At 41.4% G+C, this 27690-nt stretch overlaps 1 protein-coding gene across 3 annotated transcripts in view; it reads right to left on the bottom strand.

Annotated features, from left to right (window-relative positions):
- Window positions 1-27690, bottom strand: part of ADPRM (ADP-ribose/CDP-alcohol diphosphatase, manganese dependent) — a 390622-nt gene that overhangs the window by 59151 nt on the left and 303781 nt on the right. For 2 of the 3 annotated variants that reach the window (XR_009516969.1, XM_059997159.1), the window contains 2 exons: window positions 19348-19464; window positions 12387-12614 (listed from right to left, as the gene is read on the bottom strand). The gene's annotated coding sequence lies outside the window, so the exon portion shown is untranslated. The remainder of the gene's footprint in view (window positions 1-12386; window positions 12615-19347; window positions 19465-27690) is intronic. The other variant, XM_059997160.1, reaches the window with a different exon arrangement.

The following is a 27690-nucleotide window of genomic DNA, read 5'->3' as shown; positions in this document are numbered from 1 at the left end:
CCCCCTCCCCGTGTCCTCAAGTCCATTCTCTATGTCTGCGTCTTTATTCCTGTCCTGCCCCTAGGTTCTTCAGAACCTTTTTTTTTTTTTTTTAGATTCCATATATATGTGTTAGCATACGGTAATTGTTTTTCTCTTTCTGACTTACTTCACGCTGTATGACAGACTCTAGGTCCACCCACCTCACTACAAACAACTCAATTTCGTTTCTTTTTATGGCTGAGTAATAGTCCATTGTATATATGTGCCACATCTTCTTTATCCATTCATCTGTCGATGGACACTTAGGTTGCTTCCATGTCCTGGCTATTGTAAATAGTGCTGCAGTGAACACTGTGGTACATGACTCTTTTTGAATTATGGTTTTCTCAGGGTATATGCTGAGTAGTCAGATTGCTGGGTCATATGGTAGTTCTAGTTTAGTTTTTTAAGGAACCTCCATACTGTTCTCCATAGTGGCTGTATCAATTTACATTCCCATCAGCAGTGCAAGAGTGTTCCCTTTTCTCCACACCCTCTCCAGCATTTATTGTTTGTAGATTTTTTTGATGATGGCCATTCTGACCAGTGTGAGGTGATACCTCATGGTGGTTTTGATTTGCACTTCTCTAATGATTAGTGATATTGAGCATTCTTTCATGTGTTTGTTGGCAATCTGTACATCTTCTTTGGAGAAATGTCTATTTAGGTCTTCTGCCCATTTTTGGATTAGGTTGGTTTTTTTGATATTGAGTTTCATGAGCTGCTTGTAGATTTTGGAAATTAATCCTTTGTCTGTTGCTTCATTTGCAAATATTTTCTCCCATTCTGAGGGGTGTCTTTTCGTCTTGTTTATGGTTTCCTTTGCTGTACAAAAGCTTTTAAGTTTAATTAGGTGCCATTTGTTTATTTTTGTTTTTATTTCCCTTTCTCTAGGAGGTGGATCAAAAAGGATCTTGCTGTGATGTATGTCATAGAGTATTCTGCCTATGTTTTTCTCTAAGAGTGTTATAGTGTCTGGCCTTACATTTAGGTATTTCATCCATTTTGAGTTTATTTTTGTGTATGGTGTTAGGGAGTGTTCTAATTTCATTCTTTTACATGTAGCTGTCCAGTTTTCCCAGCTCCACTTACTGAAGGGCTGGCTTTTCTCCACTGTATATTCTTGCCTCCTTTATCAAAGATAAGGTGACCTTATGTGCATGGTTTTATCTCTGGGCTTTCTATCCTGTTCCATTGATCAATATTTTTGGTTTTGTGCCAGTACCATACTGTCTGGATTACTGTAGCTTTGTAGTATAGTCTGAAGTCAGGGAGCCTGATTCCTCCAGCTCCGTTTTTCTTTCTCAAGATTTCTTTGGCTATTTGGGGTCTTCTGTGTTTCCATACAAATTGTGAAATTTTTTGTTCTAGTTCTGTGAAAAATGCCATTGGTAGTTTGATAGGGATTGCACTGAATCTGTAGATTGCTTTGGGTAGTATAGTCATTTTCACAATGTGCATTCTTGCAATCCAAGAACATGGTATATCTCTCCATCTGTTTGTATCACCTTTAATTTCTTTCATCAGTGTCTTATAGTTTTCTGCATACAGGTCTTTTGTCTCCTTAGGTGGTTAATTCCTAGGTATTTTATTCTTTTTGTTGCAATGGTAAATGAGAGTATTTCCTTAATTTCTCGTTCAGATTTTTCATCATTAGTGTATAGGAATGCCAGAGGTTTCTGTGCATTAATTTTGTATCCTGCTACTTTACCAAATTCATTGATTAGCTCTAGTAGTGTTCTGGTAGCATCTTTAGGATGCTCTATGTATCGTATCATGTTATCTGCAAATGTCATATATGCTTTTAACCTATTCTTTTCTCAAATTTCTTGAAAGGTATGCATCCCACTAGTTTTCTGGGGTTTTGTGGTAAAATACACATAATATAAAATTTACCTTTAGTGACATTTAGTACATTCACAGTGTTGCACAACCTTCATCATCATGTAGTTCCAGAATGTTTTCGTCACCCCAAAAGCAAGCTCTGCACTTATTAAACAATCTCTTACCAGTCCCCTCTCCTCCCAGTCCCTAGTAACCACTGATCTGCTTTCTGTCTGCATGGATTTGCCTCTTCTGGATATTTAATATAAAGGGAATCATTCAATAAGAGGGGACTAGGTAATTCCCTGGTGGCCCAGTGGTTAGGGCTCAGCGCTTTCATTGCAGTGGCCCAGGTACAGTACTTGGTCAGGGAACTAAGATCCCACAAGCCACGTGGTATGGCCAAAAGGAAAAAAAAAAAAAAAAAAAAATATATATATATATATATATATATATATATATATATGGACCAAAAATTCAATGGCATAAAATGTAGGTTAATGGAAATCAGTATTTTTTTCAATCTATATTGCCACTATACTGTATTGTCATATACTGTACAATACTGACTGTGCACTGAAATAAGAAAGTCCCAAATGATTAAGGCTTTCACCTATTACTGTATCTTTCCTCCAATAAAAGGTAATAAAGTTAGCCATCCCTCTCCAAATGGGGTTGGCCAGAGGATGAGACAACCCAAACACCAATTGTGTTTTTTCCCAATTCATGTTATTGTCTAATGTGGTATTTTAGGACACACACACAGACACACACACACACACACACAGCTTGAATTAAAATCCAAGGATTGCTACACTTGTAGTTGTAGACCATACCATCTTCTCTAGCTATTTTAAGTAGGGAGGAATTTATTAAATGGTATTTAGTAACTTAGAAAATCTTTGGAAAGGCTGATAGAACAGGCTTCAGGTTAAGTTCAGGAACAATTATGGGTGAGAAACACAGCAGAAGCAATTACCTCTGCCATGTTTCGAAAGCTGTTTACCTTTGTTTTTCTCTGTAAAATGTATGACCCACACTTTCCTCTTAACTTTGTTTCAAATCAAAGTGTCACTTGGGTGCATCTGATTGGTGGAAATTCAGTTAAGTTGCTTGCTGTTATCATGGTTGATTTTACATTATTATCCCTTTAAATCCAGCACATTCTTATCAGCTACTTGGGGATCAACACAGAAAGCCACCACAGAGGCGTGCACTTGCCTCTAGAACTTCCCAGGGCTCACGAATGATCTTAGGCTTCTTCTCACGGACTCCAGACCTTTCTTTTGTTGGCTCCCATCATGGCTGATCTCAATGGCTTCATACATTGACTCTCCCTCTCTGTCCAGCTCTGTTTGAATCGGTGACCTGATTTTAAACTGCCTCGTTGAGTCTTAGGACACAGTTTCCAGGGATTGTGGCTCAGTTCCATGCACCAGAACTCTGGGAAAGTTTCCTCCATCATCCAGGACACACCCAGGACTTTGAAATACTTCTCCAGACAGCCCTACACTATCCTCAACCCCTCTAACAGGGGGAGGAGGAGACACTGTACTATTATTGTTGTTGTTATTAATAAGAGAGAGTGTGCTAGCATAGGAAAGCTCCCAAATAAAGAGAATAGTGTCCCCTGGATTTGTGCAACATGAAGATGCTGACACAGTATCCACTGGTGGGAGAGAGAAAGAACTGGAAAGGAAGCAAGTGGTTATAACAGAAAGAAGGTCGGGGGAACCTGAGATCATACACGGAGACCAACACAGTAGCTTTAAGGGTTTTGAGGGCCCTAACACACTTCTCTTGCAAGCCGCGGTCCTTTCAACGAATATCTAGGTGTGGGCGGGGAGGGAGGAAGATCATGAGACCCACATGCTCTCAGTATTGTACCTGGAAGCACCTTGTTTCTCTTTATCATTTTCTATTTCATGTACCGTTTAGCACACCACGTTTATGCTTACGCCTGTGATCTTTTGAAGATCTAAGCTCATGAATCTCTGTAAAGTTCAAAGAATCTCATTTAATGTTATCTCCACATTGTGGGTGATTTTTTTTTTCCACTTGATAGTAAAGATTTTGTTTTTAAAAATAAGAAAAAATGTCTTTGATATCCTAACTTTGAGAATTCCTTCCAAATACATTTTCACGTGTGCAAGTATGTTTATACATGTCAGATTATGTGACTTTGAAGTGTTTTGTGTTTGTGGGTCCCAATGTGTGCGTTCATTCATGTATGTGTGTATACACATACATGTACTTTATGAACTGTTGCTATGAAGTAATGACATTGGTTTTTGTAACATGCATGCTGAAATGACAAAAGGAGCGAACATCTAGGGCAGTGAATCTCAACAGGGGGCAATTCTGCTCCCTGGTGCGTGTGGGAGGGGCATTTAGCACTGTCCGCAGACATTTCTGGCTGCCAAAAATGGGGTTAGGGTGCTGCTGGCATCTAGTACACAGAGGCCAGGGATACTGCTAAATATCTTACAGTGCAGGGAGCAGCCCCCTGACCCCTGCCCACGACAAAGAGTTATTTGTCCTAAAGTGTCCATAGTGCCAAGGTTGAGAAACTCCGTTCTAGACACATAGTACTGAACAAAAGTTTACCGGGCACCTATAATATTCAAGACTCTGTTTTAGCCTTGGTTCAGAAATAAGCATAATGTAAACATCTATTGGTACGCCCCCCATGTATTTAGTAAGGGAGTGTATCAGGCAGGGTCTCAACTGGAAACACTTGGTACGCACAGATTAAGATAAGTTGAAGAACTAGTTACAAAGGAACGAATATAGGGAGAGCATAAGGGAGAGTGTGGGGGCCTGGGCTAGTAGCCACCAAGGTGTTATCCTCCGTGGGACCTACAGAGCTAAGGTGTGGAGTGGATACTGGAACCTGGAAGGAGACGGAGTCTTCTGGTGCAGCCACCTTGAAGGGAGCGAGCTTCAGTTGAGAGAGTTAACCTTGAGGTGACCTCCAAGAGAAAGAACTAGGGGACCAATTACCCCCACCTCCCTCCCACCTACGGTAAGGGCCCCCCATGGGCCAACAGAAGCCAGAGAACAAGCCAGAGAACAAGCAGTGAGGGAGGGGGGCAGGCACCAGGGAACATGAAGGTGAACGAAGGTATCTGGGCAAGGACTTACTTTGTAAAGGACTCTCACTGAAAGCAGATACTGGTAAGAGCCACCAAATCAAGGGCTCTCAGCTTTCGGAGGCGTGAGGGGTTCTTTCTAGCTTGGATGAGCTCAGGGAGGCCTCAGTAAAGGATGCGGCATTTGAAAGACAGCCTTGGGAAGTGACTAGAGTAACCAGCATGTCAGCCTTTTCCCACTTTGAAAGGGCACCTTCATCTCGTACACGCAGGGGAGGGGGGGGGCTTCGGCTGCAGGCCTCGCCAGCCTCCTCTCCTGCCCACGGATCCCAGCCCTGCCGCTGCTCCCAGAACATGCTGCTGGAAAGCATCTCCCAGCTAGGACACTTCTCCCTGGGCCTGGCCAAGCTCACAAGGGGGACTGGGCAGGCCCTGCTTCTCTCCATTAGCCTGTTTCTTTGTTCTTCGTAACACCACTATTTTACACATATATAAGCATATATGTGTATATACTACTTTCATATATATGTGTATGTGTGTATATATACATCAACTGTTACGTAGGATTGCAGTACCCAAAGGACATTTACATAACAGAGGAGCACAGATATTTAAAACCTTAATATGCCTTTCACCCTAGTACAAGGGAAAAACGCTCACCAAATGAAACCCACACAGGGAACGCCCTCCTGTGCTCCCCCAGCTCCTAGCCATGCTCTCCCGTTTGGGGGTCTGTTCCTCGTTGTGGATCCTCTTCTACTCTCCCTCCTATGAGTATTTTTTAAAATATATTTATTTTATTTTATTTATTTGGCTGCACCGGGTCTTAGCTGCGGCACGCAGGACCTTTTTAGTTGTGGCATGCATGTGGGATCTAGTCCACTGACCAGGGATTGAACCCGGCTCCCCTTCACTGGGAGCAAGAAGCCGTAACCATGGGACTACCAGGGGCCACTCCTCTTCCCCTAGCGGCCTCTGTACGTAGTGAGTTGCTGACCATCCTCTTTGTTCTATTGATAACTCATTGGAAAGCCGTGGGGTTTCTTTCCAATTCGGCCTCCACCATGGGCACATCTGCCTTTCCCAAGGATAAATATTAATTATCAGAGATATTACACTCTAAACCCAGAAGGTGGAAGAGAAGTATTTTTCTTACATCCCCAATGCTTTCAAAGCTGCCTCTCTGTGTAATGAACACCTCGTATCATTTACTTTTGAACAGTGTAAGCGCGCCCACCCCTTCAAACTAGGACCCCCTAGAGCCTGCTGGAAATAAGAAGTGGGCCCATTTTCCAGCTTTATGCCTCTTAAGAACTGCCCTCATGACTACACTAAGACCTAACAGGGGCTTTGTAATTAGTTCTTAATTACAAGGTGAGATTAAATTCCTAGCCAGCCAAGAGCATTCTCTTCCCCAGACTCTGAATGGAGAGAAAAAGGATGGTTTTGTTTTTCTAGTAACATAAGATTTTACACTGAGAGATGAGAGCTGGAGCATGAGGTCTGATATTCAAGGTGGAAAGAACATCGTAAGCACAGAGGTTGGAAATAATGCACATAACCTATTGTTTAAATGAACGTTGTTTAGAAATGTGAAAGCAATGAACTGTGGGTGTATACCTAGCAGGCAGCAGATTATAGGTGATGTTTAATTATTTCCTTTAAAGATTGATTTTGTATTTTAAAAAATTACATGCTGCTGATTTAGAGAAGGATATTAACTCACTGGAATAGAATCACAAAAATCCATATGTTTTTTCAGTTTCTGCTGCTACTTGGGTTAACTCCTTCCCCCCCCCCACCTCCGCCCCACTTGATAGCAGATTCCCTTCACGGCATCATAGTTGAATTCCATAACTTTTTGGTCCCTTTGGGTTATTCTGTCACTCTGGTTTCCTTTCTCAGACTCTGTGTTGTTTTTGAAATTGTTAATTTCACGGTCATTCCAAAGTCCTCTTCCACCATCCCCCAGCTCTTCCCCCAACTACAGGGGCCAAAGTCAACAACAGCGGCTTAGAACAGGGAGGGTGGTACACACCAAGCTGCTGTTGGGGCCCTGGGGAGGGAGAGGGTTGGAGCATCTCCTTCCTGGCTGTCCAGTGGGAAGCTTGCTTCTTTCTGTTGGCTGCTGTTTCCTCTCTAACACTCAGTAGCCAGAAGCCATTGGTTCTGCCTGAATGTCAAGTTTCCAAAGGAATGTTGGTTACTTGAGGGAGGGTACCTGTTGGTGTTTCAGGGAGCCCTAGGCAGCCCTGCCCCCTGCACGTTTCCCTGGGTTCAACTCCTAGTTGTGATGTGTCCCTCATCTTCCTCCCAGTAGCCACTCCAGACTGTCTAGCCATCCCATCTTGTCTATGGGGCCGCCATACCAGGTTTCAAGCTGTCTGGAGCTCTATCCTTCACGCCTGGTCAGGAAACACACAGGTTTGCCACGTGAAATGAGGAGGGTCACTGGTTCCCTACTGGCATATACCCTTCTGCCCTCTGTAGCGCTGGCAGGAGGCATCTTCTTGTCCCCTTTTGACCAAGATGATCTCCAGTCCCCAACTTAGTGGAGGGAAAGAAGGCTCAGGCACTTTCCTGAACCCCCTGGATTCTCCTAGTTGTTCTCCCTCTTAGCGTTGTGGAGAACAGGCTAGAGCCCATTTTCACGAACTGACACTCCTTCAAAATGCCACCTCCTCTCCCTGTCGCCTCCTTTCCTGTTGCCGTTGTGTGTGAGGAGTGGGTGGGTGGTACTCTCTTTACTGAATGGCATCCTTCTACACGCCCTGAAGGAATGGGGCTGAACACAGAGCCGGTGGTCCTAGCAAGTGAGAAGGTGGGGTACCTCGTAACAGCTGTTTTCAGCCATGGACCTGAGTAGCCAATTGCAATAGGTGGCAACTGACAACACCGTGTTACTGTTATGACCACCCTTCAGAGATACGCGTATCCCCTCCCACAATTTGGTTCGGATGTCAGAACTGATGATGCCACACATTCACCAAGAAGGTATGAAAAGTTTTATTACTTAGGGGTTTGAGGTCTCTGGGGGAGAGCAGAGCGGTACGCTTAAGTAGACCCCAAATAACTTCAGAGATGGAGGAAGGGCGCCAGGCCTGGGTTTTTAGGGCAGTTAAGGAATGGGGCCAGGGTGAGAGTTCTCAGGCAGGGGCTGGGGCTAGCTGGGTTTCACTCTCCTGCTGGCGCCAAGGAGGCTTTCTTATCAGTTTCCCCAGATGTGGGGTACAAGGGGTAGAGGGAGGGGTGGAGTTTAAAAATTGTCAGTTGTCGAACATAAAAAACGGGGCCCACAAGCACGTGAAAAGATGCTCAACATCACTAATTATTAGAGAAATGAAATCAAAACCACAGTGAGGTATCACTTCACTCTGATCAGAATGGCCATCATCAAAAAGTCTATGAATAATAAATGCTGGAGAGGGTGTGGAGAAAAGAGAACCTTCCTCCACTGTTGGTGGGAATGTAAATTGGTGCAGCCACTAAGGAGAACAGTATGGAGGTTCCTCAAAAAGCTAAAAACAGAGTTGCCATATGATTCAGCAATCCCACGCCTGGGCATATATCCAGAGAAAACTCTAATTCGAAAAGATACATGCATCCCAATGTTCATGGAAGCACTATTTACAATAGCCAAGACATGGAAGTGACCTAAATGTCCATCGACAGATGAATGGATAAAGAAGATGTGGTATATATCCACAATGAAGTACTACTCAGCCATAAAAAAAGAATGAAATACTGCCATTTGCAGCAACATGGGTGGACCTAGAGATTATCATACTAAGTGAAGTAAGTCAGACAGAGAAAGACAAATAACATATGATATCGCTTATATGTGGAATCTAAAATATGATACAAATGAACTTATCTACAAAACAGAAACAGACTCACAGACATAGAAAATAATCTTATGGTTACCAACGAGAAAAGGGGGGAGGGATAAATTAGGAGTTTGGGATTAACTCATACACACTACTATATATAAAATAGATAAACAACAAGGACCTACTATATAGCACAGGGAACTATATTCAATATATTGTAATAAACTGTAATAGAAAATAATCTGAAAAATTATATATATATATATATATATATATATACACACATATACACACATATATATATGAATCACTTTGGGGGAATTCCCTGGTGGTCCAGTGGTTAAGACTCTGAGCTTCCAATGCTGGGGGCCCAGCTTTAATACCTGGTCGTGGAACTAGGATCCCACAAGATGCACCGCGTGGCCAAAAAAAGAAACAAACCAAAAACGGAATCACTTTGCTGTATGCCTGCAACTAACACAGTATTGTACATCAACTATACTTCAATTAAAGACGTTTAAAAAGAATGGGGCCAGATTATTTCTTACAGTTACGCAGACATTAGACAAAACTCAGATGGTACTGCTCTTCAAAGTCATCACTGCGGAAAGCTGGTCTGGTCCTCCAAGGAGCAGAAACCAAGACAGGATTAACTGTGCAAGGGTTTTTAGGAAAAATGCCTGCCAGGGAAAAAAACAGGGAGCAGACCAGACAAGCTGGAAGAGCCATCAGACTGTGACACAGAAGTCTGACCTTGAGTGAAGGACAGAAAGAGAGAAGGTTTGATGGAAATGTCCTAGGCTGCCATGTCATCTGCAAAAGGATCAGCAAAGTCTGGGGATGTTTCTGTGCTGAGGTTGGCCACCCCAGGAGTCCGCGCCAGGAAGGGGTCTGCCTTTGTGCCCCGGCTGCATGCGGGTCTGAGCTGGCAGGAGCCCTGGTCTTCGTGTGCACAGGTGGCTTCCCCGGCTCTGCAGCTGGGCCCCTGTCAATTGACCTTCCTATAGGTGGAAGCCTGGGAGGCAGCCTCATGGCCACCCCATACAGACACCTAGTCCAATGATTGTTTCATCGCTAAAATCATTTTGCAGCTCCTTTTCAGGGAGATGTCTTCACAGGATAGTATAGAAGCAATGAAAGGGCAGAGAGTTTCATAGCTTTTAAAAAGACCCTTTACTCTTGACCAAAACCAGCATCGGCCAGCTAGAGTACCCCTCTTAGTACTTATCTGTGTGGATTTGGCTATTACACACACACACACACACACACACACACACACACACACACACACACATATACACACACACACAAAGAATCTGCACTTAAATGATAAAAGTCATCATTAACGACATCCCAAGGAATACGCCACAGTATCTGAAGGCAGTATCTGAATTAAAAGGAACAATTCCAGACACCTCTGGAACAATGGTAACATGGTAAGAATAATTGTACTGCCTTCCAAGGTGACTTCACTGAGGTGGACCATTCTTAGCATATACAGGATTTGGGGGACAGTAGTGAAAATTCGAAATAGCTCTGCTTTCTACCTTCATTTCTTCTCTGTGTGCACGGACAGATGGGGATGTGCAGGAATTATCACCATAAAGCTGATGAATGGACTCTTCCAAAGCTCTGGGCTTAGTTTTGAATTTGTACTTTTATATTCTTTTTATTTTCAAGGGGATATTCCCCAATTTTATAACTTTTAGGATCCACAACGCCTTCACCCACGCCAGGAATGTGTGTTTGTGTGTGCACATCCTGGCTGTGTTTGTGTGTATTCCTATGGCTTCCTTCCCCCCATCCTCACACTTGGGTGCATATGGTTCTCCAGATGGGGTAATGTTCTCCTTCACACGTGTTTTTAAATGTCTTTGGATTGTTTAACAAAAAGAAGTTAAAGGGTAAAAGAGTAAACACCTGCTTAGACAAATCTCTGAACCAAAGTGAGGGACGGAGGAGGGACATTTTTTCTTTCCCTGCCCGGGCTCAAGCTTCAAGTTTCCAATGTCGTCAAATTTGGGGGAAATGATCTTTCTTCAGGCCACTAGAGGGCACCAGTGTGCAGACAATTGTCAGGTTTGGGAGGGGTGCCGAGCTCCACGGAACAAGAGGGAAGGTGACTCTCACATTCCCATAGCCACCGAGTCCCTCTCCTTTTCAAAACACCTCTTGCTACACTCAGGATGTTTCTTTCCAGATCTGAATCATCTGAGTATTTCCTCCTCGCCTACCCTTCTACGAGGCTACACACCCCCCTCCTCCAGATTCCTTGTTGTCGTGACCATCATCTCTGTGGATGAAGGTTGAAGGACCCCCAGGAGCATAGACCAGGGAGGCCTACGGGTCCCGGAAAAAACACTGAAATTATTATCAGGAGACCTGGACTCAAGCCCCAGATCTGTCATTGGCTGTGTGATCTTGAGAAAATCACTTTACCTCTCTGAACCTCTGTGTGCTTATCTGCAAAATGGGAGGGAGAGTCCTCTAAAGTTCTTTGTGTTTCTGAGAAAAAGACTGGATACAGTTAAGCATCCTGCTTTGAAGGCAAAAGCCTCGTTCTTTCCTGTCATGCCGAAAACCTCTCCTTCTAAAATTCTAAAACCTGCTTCCTTAGTATTCTTTATCAACTCCTGAGGAATAAAATTCCAAATTAAGGACTTCTTTGGGTTTCCAGGCCAACATATAAGGAACTTGGACTTCAATTCTTCCGCCCACACACAGGAGAAAATATGAACAAACTGAAAATCAACAACTCTTCTTAGATCAATCAGAAAACTGACATCCTAGGGCAAACTGCTACCCCCAAATGGAAGAGACAGACAGGTAGACAAAGAATCACACCTTACTGGAGCTGAAGATCAGGAGAAGAAAACTCTGCAGGAACCAGTACTGGGTTCCTTTTACCTAGTTTATCACGTCAAACTTGCAACAAAAAATGACAAAGCATACTAAGAGACAAAAAATGGAACAAAACAAAAAATGACACGGGTTGAAGAGACAGGGCAAACATCAGAACCAAACTCACATGTGGCAGAGATGTTGGAATTAGCAGACTGGGAATTTAAAATGACTATGATTCGTATTCCAAGGGCTCTAATGGAAAAAGTAGACAACATGCAAGAACAGATTGGCAGATTGGGAATGGAAGCAGTGAGATGGAAACTCCAAGAAAGAATCAAAAGGGAAGGCTAGAGATCAAAACACCATGACAGGAATGAAGAACGCCTTTGATGGACTCATCAATAAACTGGACTCGGCCGAGGAAAGAATCAATGAGCTTGAAGGCATCAATAGAAACTTCAAAAACTGACGTTCAAAGAGGAAAAAGAATGAAAAAGATAGAACAAAATACTGAAGGGCTGTAGGACAGTAACAGAAGGTGTTATGTACGTGTATTAGGATTACCAAATTAAAGACTTCCTCTCTCATCTATTCATAACCACACCACTTACATAGCCACGTCACTCTACCCTGCAAAACCCAGAGCTGAACTAAGAAACCATGTTTTTGCTTGTAACTCCTAACATTGCCATACCTTATTAAATTATCTCTGTTTAAACAATGAAAGACTTCCCGAGGGATGTGTGAGAATTTGAGGCAGCGGAAAGGGGCTTACCTGGTTTCTCTGTCACCTCTTTGGACTCGTTAAACTGGGCTTGAAGTGACTTCCGTCTTCTCCCATCTTCTGCCCGAATCTCCTACTCCTCAAAAGACAGCTCGTTCAAACCACTGGACTGTGACCAGGGGACTGGACTGGTCACTGGATTGTGACCAGTGAGCTGATATTTCTTCATGGTATCAACTGGAAAGTCATATCCCGTTTCCAGTGGAGCTTTGTCTGGAGCTGGAGAAAAATTGGACCAGAGAGTTTGGAGTAGCATGTGGAGAGGTAACTTCCTTGCTGTCACTTCAAGGTCACAGGCTTGAGGTCTGCTGACTATACTGATTTCTCCTGTTCCATCACTTTCTCTTTATTTTAATCACCTTCATTATAAATGTCCTCATAAAAGGCCTGCCACCTTCCATCCTCGTTGCTACCCTCCCCCAGTCCCATCTGCATCCTACTTAGGATTCTTCAGTAGCATTCTTCTTGAGAGGGACGTTCAAAGCCATCTATGACCTAGTGAGTGAATCTCTCGTTGCACCCCCCTGACCTTCTCCTTTCTCACCAGCCACCATGTTCGTGCAACACTGAGCTGTTTGTAGTTATCACAACCCAAGGCATTTTACTTCCTTGTCCTTACGTATGCTGCTCCCTCTGCTAGAAAGATTTCTCCCCACTCTTGGACTACATGCTCTAAGATTCAGCTCAAGTGCCCCCTCCACCAGGAAGTCTTCCCTGAGAAGCCAGTCCAGGTTTCATGCCTCTCCTAGTTTCTCCCCCATAACACAGGCAGACCTCTGCTATGCCACTTCCCTGGACTACCATCGCTTTCCTAGTCACCTTCAAGTGCCTGGGGGGCAAGAATTGTGTCCCTTTCTCTAAGCTTATTATCTAGTACAATATATGGAACACGGTTTGTTACATGAATAAAAGTATGAAATAGTTGACAGAATGTAAAACTCTCAAAAATATGTTGTGAAAAGAAGGTGAATGTGGATCATGAGGGAGAAGAAAAGAAAAAGAAGAAAAGTAAAGCAGAAAAGAAAGTAGGCAGGAAAGTTCTGTGTACTGTTTTAAACATAATAATTGGAGGAATTAACATTTCAGTCCTGGTTCAGACTGTTAAGGAAATACAGTTTAAGAAATGCCTTTTGAAATGCATTTTTGAAAAACCTTAAAGATAAGAATCAGTAGAGCTTAAAACGAAATACATCTTTCAAAACGCTAAATCCACTTGTCAAGCCAGAAAGCAAAGAAAACATAAAAAGGTGGAAAGCACAGAAAAAGATGACAGAACAAAGATCAAACATAGGAGTTGTATCAATAAAAGCAAATGGATCAAGCTTTTCTATTAAAAGACAAAACCAATGGGGTCAAAACCCCAAACCTGAGTATGTACTGTCTACAATTTACATACCTAAAATAAAATGATCCAAACAGACTAAGATAAAAGCATGGGAAAAGACATGGCTGAAATATGAAAAAGGAAAAATATGGAAAATGGAAGTTACCATATTAATAGAAGACAAAGTAAAAAAATCTAAGGTAAAAGACATTATGGGAGACAAAGTTTTTTGTTTTACTTTTTAATTTATTTAATGTTTTAATCAAAAAAAGTTAAGCATGGGCACAGTCTAAATTTTTTTTTTACTTCTCATATAACAAATATGTCAGGTCCTTATCCCTCATCCCCATCCAACATTCTAAAGGCAACATTTTTCAGTTCTTTTGGCTGTTTCTTATATGTAAGAAACGTGTTAAAATTAATGGACATAAACAGACCTCAGATGATCAATGATATTAGCTTCTTATATTGCCAGCAAAGGATTTTTTTATACCCATTTTACTCTGCTCTCATTCTTCTGTTGTAGTTATATCACAATTTGGAGGTTTGTCCATATCCACTATCATATCAGTTAGGAATGTGCTTGGCTGCAAGTAACAGAAAACACACCTAGCAATGGCTTTCAGGCAGTCAAAAGCTGATGTGGTGGTTTTAAGATGTCCTTAGGGACCCAGGCTTTTTTAATTTTTCTGTTCTCCCATTTTAGGCTCATAGTTTTTGTCCTCATGGTCACAAGACAGCTGCTACACCTCCAATGTTGCACCCATGTTTCAGGGAGGGAAAAAAAAAGGAAGGAAGAAGGGAAGCCAGAGGAGAAAAAAAAGAAAAAGTTTCCTAGGAACACTTAGCTCATGTCTCATTAGCAGGCTCTGTGTCACACACCTCCAACTGCAAGGTAATGTAACATTGCAAGAGTTTTTAGATAGGCACATTGCTGCCTGAACAAAATTGAGGTTTGGAATCAAGGAAGAAAGGAGTGTAGACACTGGCAAGGTAACCAACAGTGTGTATCACAGGTGTTTTTATTATTATCTCTATGTAAATAGTGCTAATGGCTTAACCAGTAATTGTCATAAGTATTTTCTTTCTTGTACATCTTTTTGTTTTGCCTGGAGTCAGAGCTTGCCTCATTATTTTTCATTTGCTTAAGGTTGTTTTTTCCCTTCAACTTGTGGCTAACTTTTCCCATAAATACCAAAAGCTCTGTAAGATATTTCTCAACATTATCTTCATGTGCTTACAGCCATCAGATAATCTATCATTTCGAACCTCTTTCAGGAGACATCACTACTTGAGACCTCCATCCTTCTGCTCCATCTCTAGGTTTGAAGCCACACTGTCAGCTGGGACATCCCTCCATCCCCTTTCCCCACTTTTCTGAGTCCTCGGTCTTTCATTTCCTTGAACTACTATCTAATTTTGTTGGAGTATATCCCTTAGTTGCTTTCTGGAAGGAAAAAAAGAGAAAAAGACGTATGCTAGTTTATATATATATTGTTTTAGACTTTTGCATTCCTACCCTGACACTTAATTGCAAATCTTGCCAATCTAGAATTCTAGGTTGGATTTCGTTTCTCTCCAATTTTTAAAGTCTTTGCCGCATTGCTCTTTTGAAGTCCAGTGCCATTCTGATCACTGATTTTTGCTTGTGCCCTGTTTCCCACCCCACCTTTCATGTTTTTAGGTTCTTCTCTTTATCTCAGTATTCTGAAATTTCACTATTGTGTGTACTGATGTATTTTATCACCCACTGTGCTGAGCATCTGGTAGGAAGTAATCTGGAAGCATTTATCCTTCAGTTCTAGGACGGTTAGTTTTATTGTTCCTTTAATAATATCTTCCCCTATATTTTCTTGATTTTTGTTTTCAGAAATTGTGACAAAATTAGGAATTGGATTCTTTCCTTTTGTCTATTTCTTTATAATTTTAATCTAAGTTCCTGAAGAATTTTCTGCTTTGTTTTCCAAACGCTACTGAACTTTTCGTCATGGTTTTCACATTTTTAATTTCCAAAGGCTGCTTCTTCTTCGCTGATCACTGCTCCCTGTCCCCTTTATAAACAGGTTTGTTTCATAGATGCACAATATTTTACTATTTCTGAGGACACTAATTACAGTTTCTTTAAAGTTTAAAGAAATTAAACTTTAAAACTCTGCATTATTTTCACTTCTGCTGATTTTGTTTTGATTCCTCTCTTTTGTATCAGGAGCCGTCTTCGGAGGTCTCATGATTCTCTGCTGTTCATATTTAAGAGTGAAGCACTGAAAGACTAATTGAAACCTACATCCATGGAAGTTATTGATTTCACTGTATGGGAAACAAGTGGCCACCTAGCTTTTCCTTTGGGAATCGAATATCAATGTGGGTAGGTCTTTTCTTTGGCTGTGTGTAGAAGGATTTGGTTTCTCCAGCCTCCCTCCCAGAATTCTGTGGCTGATAGGAAATGTTCTCATCATTCTATGAACAGACTTTGAAACCTTATTCCCCTATGTTCGGACCTCCACCTCACCTGGCCCTACTCTATGGTCAATGTATCTGAGTTTAAAGGCTCTCAGGTGCAATTTTTGAAAAAGTATTTTTCTCTTGCTTTATACTGGGGATAATTGCTGACTATATAGGATAGTGGTAGGCAGGGTAGGGGACATTGGATCTAATTGCTTCTTGTAAAGACTTTCAAATAACCCTCTGGTTGTCAACGCTACCTCACCCCTGGTTTCTTTGGTACTTTCCTTCTCTAATTCCGAAGGTTTTCCAGCTCTCAGCCAGGCAATATTTCCTGCTTCTCACCAGTTTCCCCTCTGCCATAAGTGGGATAAACCTTTCTCTCATTGCTAAGCCATTTACAAGTCATCCATTCATGCTCCCTTTTCATGTAACAATATTGTTTGGGGTTGTACAAGTCTTCTGCTTTCATCAAAGATGGAATTTGGGTTTCAGTTTCTCCTTGTTGTTTGGAATGATTTTGAAAAGAAATGAAAACGAAGCCACCTTTTCTCTATGATTTTAAAACTGGAAGCCTTATTTTGTTTTGACAAAAGTTACAACTCACAGAGAATGTGTCGCTAATAGCAAACTTTTATCTGGGCAATAATGCTGCATCAAAATACATAAAAACAAAATATTTGCTATTCATGGAGAAATTGACAGAATTAGAATGGTGGTGAGGAAGGTATTATACTTCTTTAAATCTTCAGCAGATCAAAAGGCAAAAATAGGGAGGTTGAAGATCTGAATAATGTAATTAATTCATTTGATTTAAAAGATATGTTTCACAAAAGATCCTGAATAGCCAAAGCAATCTTGAGAAAGAAAAATGGAGCTGGAGGAATCAGGCTCCCACACTTCAGACTATACTACAAAGCTACAGTAATCAAGACAGTATGGTACTGGCACAAAAACAGAAATATAGATCAATGGAACAGAGTAGAAAGCCCAGAGATAAACCCACGCACATATGGTCACCTTATCTTTGATAAAGGAGGCAAGAATATACAATGGAGAAAAGACAGCCTCTTCAATAAGTGGTGCTGGGAAAACTGGATAGCTACATGTAAAAGAATGAAATTAGAACACTCCCTAACACCATACACAAAAATAAGCTCAAAATGGATTCAAGACCTAAATGTAAGGCTAGACACTATAACACTCATAGAGGAAAACATAGGCAGAACACTCTATGACATAAACCACAGCAAGTCCTTTTTGACCCACCTCCTAGAGAAATGGAAATAAAAACAAAAATAAAAAGTGGCACCTAATGAAACTTAAAAGCTTTTCATAGCAAAGGAAACCATAAACAAGACAAAAAGACAACCCTCAGAATTCGAGAAAATATTTGCAAGTGAAGCAACTGACAAAGGATTAACCTGCAAAATTTACAAGCAGCTCATGCAACTCAATATCAAAAAACAAACAACCCAATCCAAAAATGGGCAGAAGACCTAAACAGACATTTCTCCAAAGAAGATATACAGATCGCCAACAAACAAATGAAAGAATGCTCAACATCACTAATAATTAGAGAAATGCAAATCAAAACTACAATGAGGTTTCACCTCACACCAGTCAGAATGGCCATCATCAAAAAATCTACAAACAATAAATGCTGGAGAGGGTGTGGAGAAAAGGGAACCCTCCTACACTGTTGGTGGGAATGTAAATTGATACAGCCACTTTGGAGAACAGTATGGAGGTTCCTTAAAAAACTAAAAATAGAACTACCATATGACCCAGCAATCCCACTACTGGGCATATACCCTGAGAGAACCATAATTCAAAAAGAGACATGTACCACAATGTTCATTGCAACACTATTTACAATAGCCAGGACATGGAAGCAACCTAAGTGTCCATTGACAGATGAATGGATAAAGAAGATGTGGCATATATACACAATGGAATATTACTCAGCCATAAAAAGAAACGAAATTGAGTTATTTGTAGTGAGGTGGGTGGACCTAGAGTCTGTCATACAGCGTGAAGTAAGTCAGAAAGAGAAAAACAAATACCGTATGCTAACACATATATATGGAATCTAAGAAAAAAAAATGGTTCTGAAGAACCTAGGGGCAGGACAGGAATAAAAACGCAGAGGTAGGGAATGGACTTGAGGTCACGGAGAGGGGGAAGGGGAAGCTGGGACGAAGTGAGAGAGTGGCATGGACATATATACACTACCAAATGTAAAATAGACAGCTAGTGGTAAGCAGCCACATAGCACAGGGAGATCAGCTCGGTGCTTTGTGACCACCTAGAGGAGTGGGATAGGGAGGGCAGGAGGGAGACGCAAGAGGGAGGAGATATGGGGATGTATGTATGTGTATAGCTGATTCACCTTGTTGTAGGGCAGAGGCTAACACACCATTGTGAAGCAATTATACTCCAATAAAGATGGTAAAAAAAAAAAAATCAAAACTGCCAGGAGTAAAAGAAAAGTAGCCAAGGGACTTCCCTGGTGGTCCAGTGTTTAAGACTTCACCTTCCAATGCAGGGGGTGTGGGTTCGATCCCTGGTTGGGGAACTAGGATCCCACATGCCTCACAGCCAAAAAAAAAAAAAAACCAAAACATAAAATAGAAGCAATATTGTAACAAATTCAATAAAGACTTTAAAAATGGTCCACATAAAAATATCTTTAAGAAAAGTAGCCAAAAGAATAATTTCTTGATTTGATTTGGAAATGGCAACATGTATGTAATATATAATGCATGTATTTATAAAATATCTACCTACAGGCATATATATTATATATATAAAATGCATACATATATATTATATATGTGTGTTTATATAATGTGCATATGGTATGTATACATATATTAGTCTGTGTTTTAAAAAATTGGGGTATAAATTACACACAGTGCAATTTTAAAATCTTGATGAATTATTTTTTGTTGAGGTGTGGTTGATTTGCAATGTTGTGTCAGTTTCTGGTGTACGGCAGGGTGATTCAATTATACATATACATATATATCTATAATTTTTCAGATTCTTTTCCATTATAGGTTAATGGAAGATATTGAATATAGTTCCCTGTGCTATACAGTAAATAAATGAATAAATGAATGAATAAAAGATATGTTTCAAACTCTGTACTTCACAGAGAATAACAAGAAACAAAATACAAACCTCAGTGATGGATCCACGACCACATGAGAATGTGTGTCATGATGAAGTTGGCATTTCAGATCGGTAAATAAGGGGTAGATTATTCAACAAATGCTGTTGGGAAAACTGGCAAATGATCTGGAAATAAAGAGAAAGAGACTAATGACTTTGGTCTTCTAGTTATTGCTGCCAATTCTTGGCAGGCGGTTTGACTACTGGGGCTTTCCCCAAAGAGTCCTCGTTCCCTGGTCTTTTGCACGCCACTATAGGGTACTTTCTAGGCATTCCAAAGAATAATCAGAATTAAGCCATTTGACTTCCTCTGGTGACTTAAATGGCTGTGCTATTTTGAAAGCCAAGAGGTCCTTCATACTTTGCCCTTCTTAGGTGATTGCCTTGCATGCATTTGATAGCATGGAACTAACTGCACATTGGATTCTTCCACCATGAGTTTGGAGGGGCTAGTGCATGGGCTGAGAAGGTTGGGAATCCCACATTACTGAGCAAAGGTAGCTTTCTATTGTCAAGCCATCATAAAGCCCTCTAATGCTGTCTGAGGACTCTCGTGGGGCTCCTCCAGCTATTCCACTGCCTTCTGAATGCTCCAGGCTTTGAAAAGGCCTTCCAGAGAGCCTGCCTTCCTTCTGCATGCCCTCTCCCCCCATCCAGAAGGGATGTGCAAAATATTTATCAACTTTCATTGTGTCATTGGCACCATGAATGATGGAATATCCATCAGTCTAGAAACTAGGTGTAATTAACCAGCCAGACCTGTGCATAGTAGGTGAACATCAGCTCTTTCTGTACTAGAGACAGTCCTCCTACAATTCTCCCAGGAGCATTTCCCCCAAACTTCATTTTGTTTGAGGCGTTATAGTCTCTCTTAATTTTTTCCTCCTTTATCCCTTTGAATTTGTTGTATGGTTGTCCTTGCCTCCTCTGACATGTCTGCCTGATAATAATTTTCCACGTTTGATTTACTATGCAAGTCTCTTGAGCCAGTACATTTCCGGAGGGGGCAGATGCCTCTACTGGCAGAATAGAGAGGGGTGTGGCCAGGCACATCTCCAGTGGCTTCCCCATTTTGGAAGCATCTTTCCCTTGCTTTTCCTAAGCTAGAGCTCTCTGCGAACAGGGCTTTCTCTCTTCCCAGTTACTCAAAATCCTCTCCCATTTGATTACACCACCATCTCTTAACCCTAAGAACCCATCTGGATGTTCTGTGTTCTGATGGCTGAAGAGCAAAGAGGATAAAAGTGAAGGATCCCACAGGAGATTCAGAGCCAAGCCCGGACGTGGCCAGTACTCCTTCTGCCCACACTTCACTGGCCAGAACTCAATAGCGCGTCCTCTGACCACTGTCAGGAAGGCTGGGAAATATCATTTAACTTATTGACAGAAGGAAGAAGTGGGTTCGTGAGCATCTCATCAGCCTCTGCCTCACTATTTTCTCCATCCTGCGGGATGTGGTACATGTTCTAAATTGGTGACCAATCTGTGATAGTTCTTCTTTCCTTTTTATGTAAAGGAGCATTTCCATTGGAGTGGCCATGTTCTTCTTTTAGGCCGCTTGTCCTTAAACCTTGAGATGCATTGGAATTGCCTGGAGAGGCTTGTTAAAAACGCACATTCCTGGCGCCACCTCCAGGAAATTCCCTTTTTCCATGAAAGTTTGGAAATAATGTCAGCCAGAACGTGACAAAAGTTTTCAAAAGTTGCACTGGCCAAAATGTTAATGGTGGTTGTCTTTGGACTATGGGTGATTTTCTTTTTCTTTCTCTTTGTACTTTCTAAGTTGTCTGATATGAACATGTGTTATTCGTATCAATAGGAAGAGGAGAGGCTAATTTGTTAAAGTTAAAGGATGCACCTTTCTTGTCAAGGCACTAACTTGACACAGTACTAGTGTCAACTAGTACACAGTACTCTTCTCTTTTTAAAAAAAATCCGTAAAACAATTTTAGCAGCTTTACTGAGGTATAATTTGCACTCCATAAAATATGCCCCTTGTAAGTCGCCAATTTTTAATACATTTATAAAGCTGTGCAACCATAACCTAATTCAGATGTAGAACATTTCCATCACCTGAAAAGGTTCCTGCCTGCCCGTTTGCAGTCAACCCTCACTCCCACCTCAGCCCAGGTAATCATCGATCTTCATTCTATGTAGATTTGCTTTTCCTGGGTATTTCATGTAAACTGAATCATGCAATGTGTGGTCCTTTGTATCTGACATCTTTCACATACCATAGTGCTTTTGAGGTTCAGCCATGTTGTGACTTGTGTCGGTAGTTTCTTCCTTTTGATTGCCAAATAGTATTCCAGTGTATGACTACATAACGTTGTGTTTCTCCATGCACCAGCTGATGGACATTTGGACTGTTTCTACGTTGGGGCTTTTATGAGTAATGCTTCTATGAACATATGCCTACAAGTCTTTGTACAGATATATCGTTTTGTTTCTCTTGAGTGGATAGTTAGGAACTGAACTGACAGATCTTTTAGGAAGTTTAAATTTAACTTGTAAAGAAACGGCCGAACTCTTTTCCAAGTGGTTATATCATTATGCATTCCCACCAGTAGTGCTTTAAGACTTCAGTTTCTCCACAATCTCTCCAACACTTGGTATGTTCAGTCTTTTGGATTTTAGCTATTTTAGTAGGTGTATAGTTGTATCTCATTGTAGCTTTAATATGCATTTCCCTAATGACTAATTGTGTCAAGCAACCTTTCATGTGTTTATTAACCATTCATATAGTTTCTTTGATGAATTGTCTATTTAATTACCCATGTTTAATTGGGTTGTTTGTCTCCTGATTGAATTATGGGAGTTCTTTATATTCTGGAGATAAACCATTTTTTCAGGTATGTAATTTGCCAATATTTTCTCGCATTCTGTGACTTTTTCTAACTTTCTAAACAATGTCTTTTCAGAGAAGACTTTGTAATGTTTAGTGAAATCCAATTTATTAATTTTTATCTTATGAATTATGCTTTTGATGGCCTATTTAAGAAATCTTTGCTTAACCAAAGTTGTAAGATTTCTCCCGTTTTTTCTTCAGAGGCGTTTATAGATTTAGCTCTTAAATGTAGGATTATAATCCATTTTGAATTGATTTTTGTTTATGATGTGAGATAAGGATCTAAGTTTAGCTTTTAAAAAAATATATTGATATCCAATTGTCCCAACATATTTGTTGAAAAAACCATCCTCAGAAAGAAAACACGAAACGTTGGGGTAAAATATACACAGCAGAAAATTTACAGTTTTGGCTAAAATGTGCAAAATTTTCTTAGTGTAGTTTTAGTATTAGGTTTTTTTTTGGTTTTTTTTTTAGCATGGTTCACTGGCATGAAGTGTATTCACACTGGGAGGTCCCTGGTGGTCCAGCGGTTAGGGCTCAGTGCTTTCACTGCCATGGGCCTGGGTCTGATCCCTGGTCAGGGAACTAAGATCCCACAAGCTGCACAGTGCAGCCAAAAGATAAATTAAAAACAAAAAAAGTGCATTCACATTGTGCAACCGTCACCACCATCCACCTCCAGAGCTATTTTCATCCTCCAAAACGGAAACTCTGTACTCAGTAAAAATAATAACTCCCCATTTCCCCTCTCCTGCAACCCCTGGCAACCACTATTCCACTTTCTGCCTCTATGAATTTGACTATTATAGGTACCTCATATTAGTGAGACCATGCGATATTTGTCCTTTTGCGATTGACTTGTTTCACTTAGCATAATATCTTCAAGGTTCGTCCATGTTGTAGCAAGTGTCAGAATTTCCTTCCTTTTTATGGCTGAATAATATTTCATTGTATGTATAGCACATACTTTGTTTATCTATTCATCTGTTGATGGACACTTGGGTTGCTTCCAATTTGAGGTTATTGTGAATAATGCTGCTATGAAACAGGTGTACAAATATCTGAGTCCCTGCTTTCAATTCTTTTGAGTATATACCCAGAAATGAAATTGTTAGATCATCTGGTAATTCTATTTTTATGTTTTTGAGGCACCATTATATTGTTTTCCATCGCAGCTACATCATTTTACATTCCCATCAGCAGTGCTCCAACACATCCTCACCAACACTTGTTATTTTCCATTCTTTTTTAAATATTCAGGTCATCCTGACGGACCTGATTTAAAAAACATTATTTTTGACTCCCTCCTTTTTAGAACACTTTTTCACATGGCTTTGAGAATTCCAAATGGCTATATTTCTTACTACCTGCTGGCCATCCTTCTTAGTCTCTTTGGATGTATTCCCCTCTTCCCCCTGACCTAGCACTTTAGACTTCCTCTATGCTCCATCCTTACACCCTAAAGAATTTTAAAAATCAAAACCCATAAATACTGTATCACTTATATGTGGAATCTAAGAAATACAACAAACTAGTGAATATAATATAAAAGAAGCAGGCTCACATGTTTAGAGAACAAACTAGTGGTTACCAGTGGGGAGAGGGAAGGGGGGAGGGGCAACATAGGGGTAGGGAAGTAAGAGGTACAAACTATTAGGTATAAAATAAGCTACAAGGATATATTGCACCACATGGGGAATACAGCCAATGTTTTATAATAACTATAAATGGAGTATAACCTTTAAGCGTTGTGAATCATTATATTGAACACCTGTAACTTATGTAATATTGTACAGCAACTATACTTCAATAAAATAAATTAAAGCCCATAATTTTAATTATGAACACATCCTGAATTTACTCGACAAACTCTCCAGTCCCAATCTTCACCCCAAATTCTAAATGTGAATATACAGCTACCCGAACAACACTTCTACTTTCACCCCTAATAAGCTGCTGAGAGCTGAGATATCCAAAGCATATTCTCAATTTTCGCCCCAATTCTGTTGGGCACCCCCACAGTAAAGGGCAACATCATTTACCCATTTACTCAGGACACATATCTTGGATTGTCTTTCACTCAGACCCTCATCCCATTCAACAGAAAATCCTTCTAACCTACTTCAAACACATCCTGAATCCAACCACATCTCACATTCTGCACCACTGGCATCTCAGTGCATGCCATGTTAACATGACACACAGACCTGTAACATCCTCCTACTGGTGTCCCTGCTGCTCCTCTCCCCTCTTCCCCCGCTACGGGGAGAACTCCCCACACAGAAGCCAGCGCAATCCTTTGAAAACATTGACCAACCACATTCCCCCTGCTCTCAATCCTCCAATGGCTTCCCTTGACCCAAGAGCATCCAAAATCCTTACCACGGCCCTCAAGGCCCTACAGGATCTCAGCTCTGGCTGCTTGTCTGGTCTTGTTTCTCACCATTCCTGCTCATGGCGTGTGGCCACACTGGCCTCCTTGTCCTTCCTTGAACGTATCAAGGCCTTGGCCCCTGCTGTTCCCGTTCCTGGCACACTGTTTCCCTAGATATTTGCAGAGCCCCCTCCATCACTTCAGTCTGGTCTCTGAACACACTTCATTTCCCTGAAGAGGCTTTTCCTGATTAGCTCTTATAAATAGTCACCCTGCACTATCATTTTACTTCTGCTTTATCTTCCATCCCAGCTCTTATCATTATCTGACCCAACACTGTATAATTATGTGTCTGTTTTCTCCCAGTCTTATCCCATGACAGCACAGACATTGTCTTTTCTGTTTAGTTCTCTATTCCCCAGCACCTAGAATAGTGCTTAGTCCCTGAAGATTTTATATTATCTTTTTAAAAACTAAAGGGAATTCCCTGGTGGTCCAGTGGTTAGGAATCGGCGCTTTCACTGCCATAGCCCGGGTTCAATCCCTGGTTGGGGAACTAAGATCCCGCAAGCCGTGTGGCACGGCCAAATAAATAAATAAATAAATATAAATTTTAAAAATAAAAAAAGAAAAAATTTGAGGCTCCCAAGTAAATTTCTCTAGGAATCAGTATTAATAAAAGATTTCCCTCTTTTTGTTGAATGCAGAGTTTTTACTTTCTGGTTACATATTCAATAATTATCATACAAAATGTCAGTCTAAGCCCAGTGTCCTGACATTCTAAACTCCTTTCTCTGTTAGTACTTGAAAAATCTCCCTGAGTACATCGCTTTGCTCGTTCTTCCCACTTGAAGTCATCAACAGGGCAGCCCTGGTTTCCAAGCCTCTACCTCGATCTGTTCTCAGGCACAGCATCGGTGCCCTAGATGGAGAAATCCCAGGAGTGTTGCTAAATCAGGAGACTGGCTTCATTATTATGCATCCCCAGTAAATCCTAAGCATGACTTATGAGACTCCTTTTAGGGTGATTAAAAGAAAGAAAGAAACTAATGAGAAGATCACACACTTCATTTGTAGCAAACATTTCAGGCAGTTTTCTTCCAAGACGTTTATAAAAGAAACCCAGGGGAGTGAAATGGGTCTCTACATCTTGATACCCTGAGTCAGAAAATTCAAGAGAATGAGGGATGTCCAGTGGAGTTGAAACATAGTAATGAATGGTGTGTGGCGGACGGTAGTGTGTGTGTGTGTGTGTGTGTGTGTGCATGTGCGTGTTGGGTGGAGAGCTGATGTTGGGGAAAGATGAGAATGAGGGTGGGCGGTGGCCAGGCAGTAAAGCATCTACTAGAATCTTCAATGGTGAACTGTTGAAGGATTTTAAGCAAGGACGTGCTTTAATGAAACTTGCACTTTGGGAAGATCCTTCCAGTTGCAGCGTGGAGATAGAGGGCCACACCAGAGACATCAAAACCAGTGACAAGGCCATGGTATTTCAGGGGAGACATAAAGGTAGCAATGAGGACAGAAAGACATATATTAAAGTGGTAGAAATGACTTCATATCCTGGAATTCCAAGGTGCAGAAAGACATTTGAAAGGATTCCAACCTCCGAAGAGTAGCACATTGGCCTCCCTTGGAGAGATACGCAGAAGATGGAGAATTACAGCTTTATTTATTTATTTTTTGACTGGTTAGCTAGTGAAATTACATCTTTGTTTCAAGATTTTTTAAACAATTTTTATTGGAGTGTAGTTGCTTTACAATGTTGTGTTAGTTTCTACTGTACAGCAAAGTGAATCGGCTATACGTACACATACATCCCCTCCTTTTTGGATTTCCTTCCCAGTTAGGTCACCCACAGAGCACTGAGTAGAGTTCCCTGTGCTATATCATAGGTTCTCATTAGTTATCTACTTTATACACAGTAGTGTATATGTGTCAATCCCAATCTCACCATTCCTCCCACCACCACCCCTTCCCCCCTTGGTGTCCATATGTTTGTTCTCTACGTCTGTGTCTCTATTTCTGCTTTGCAAATAAGATCATCTATACCATTTTTCTAGATTCCACATATATGCATTAATATACGATATTTATTTTCTCTTTCTGGCTTACGAGAATTATAGCTTTAGATCTTTAGTTACCTCTGCAAACTCTAAGAACTTTCTCAGGGCACTAAGGTCTACTCTCTGCAGATAAGATGAGCAGAGAATAGGTTCTCCTTAGGTTCTGATGATATGGACAGGCCTGCGTGGCCCCCTCAGGACCGTGACCTATTAAAAGAGCTTTCCAGCAGGAGACAGAAAGTGGAGTTTTCCAAACCTACTCAGTAAACCTTGTTCTCACCAATTTTCCTCAACCGTAGTAATGAGGGCAGTAAGCCAGGGAGAGATGGATGCCAGGAGAATCCTTTAGCATCCTGCCAAGCAAAGCAGTGGACCAACTTTGAGATGACAAAACGTTAGATGCAGACAGGTCACTGTGCTATCAGAAGCCCGGCTGCAAGCCCACCATGGCGCCTCTTCCAGAAGCAACACACAAGCCCAGTCTCCGCCAGGGCCAGACCCGGGACCTTGCACGGATCTCCGTCTGAGCTGCGATTTCCTGCCAACCAGTCTTTCCTAGCATGTGCCTGCTGGAATAATCTGTCCCAAACCCACACGCTGGAGGCTACTGAGTTGTTTTCTTTTTAAGAGCGGAACTTCATACCAGACAGCAGCCCTATGCGACTATTCTCCATCTGCCGACTCTTCTCCACCAACCACCAACAGATTCTTCTCCATCTTCCTCTGCTCTGCTCTGTATCACATATCGTCCCAGGCTCCCTTCACCTTTCTCTGCTCTGCTCTGTGTCCCATATCGCCCCAGGCTCTCTTTCCATATGGTTTCTGATTGGGTTCAACTGATAGGAAATTTGGGCAAGAGGTTAGAAACCGGAGGAAAGGGAGGTCAGGATACTTCTTCCCTTCAGCCTCCCATCTCGGGCACTTCAACTTTGGCTTCCCTCCACGACTGCAGCCCCCCAGGTGGTCCCTCCTCTACTGTTCCAACTCCTATGGGCTCTGCGAACAAACTTCCTCCCCATGTTGGCTTCAGCCCCAGGGATGGTCACGGCTTCTCTCTGCTG

This window comes from Delphinus delphis, chromosome 19 (genome assembly GCF_949987515.2).
Source record: "Delphinus delphis chromosome 19, mDelDel1.2, whole genome shotgun sequence".
In the NCBI taxonomy this organism is placed as follows: Eukaryota; Metazoa; Chordata; class Mammalia; order Artiodactyla; family Delphinidae; genus Delphinus; species Delphinus delphis.
The sequence above is the reverse complement of the archived record's forward strand: the minus strand, read 5'-3'. Positions and strand labels throughout refer to the sequence as shown.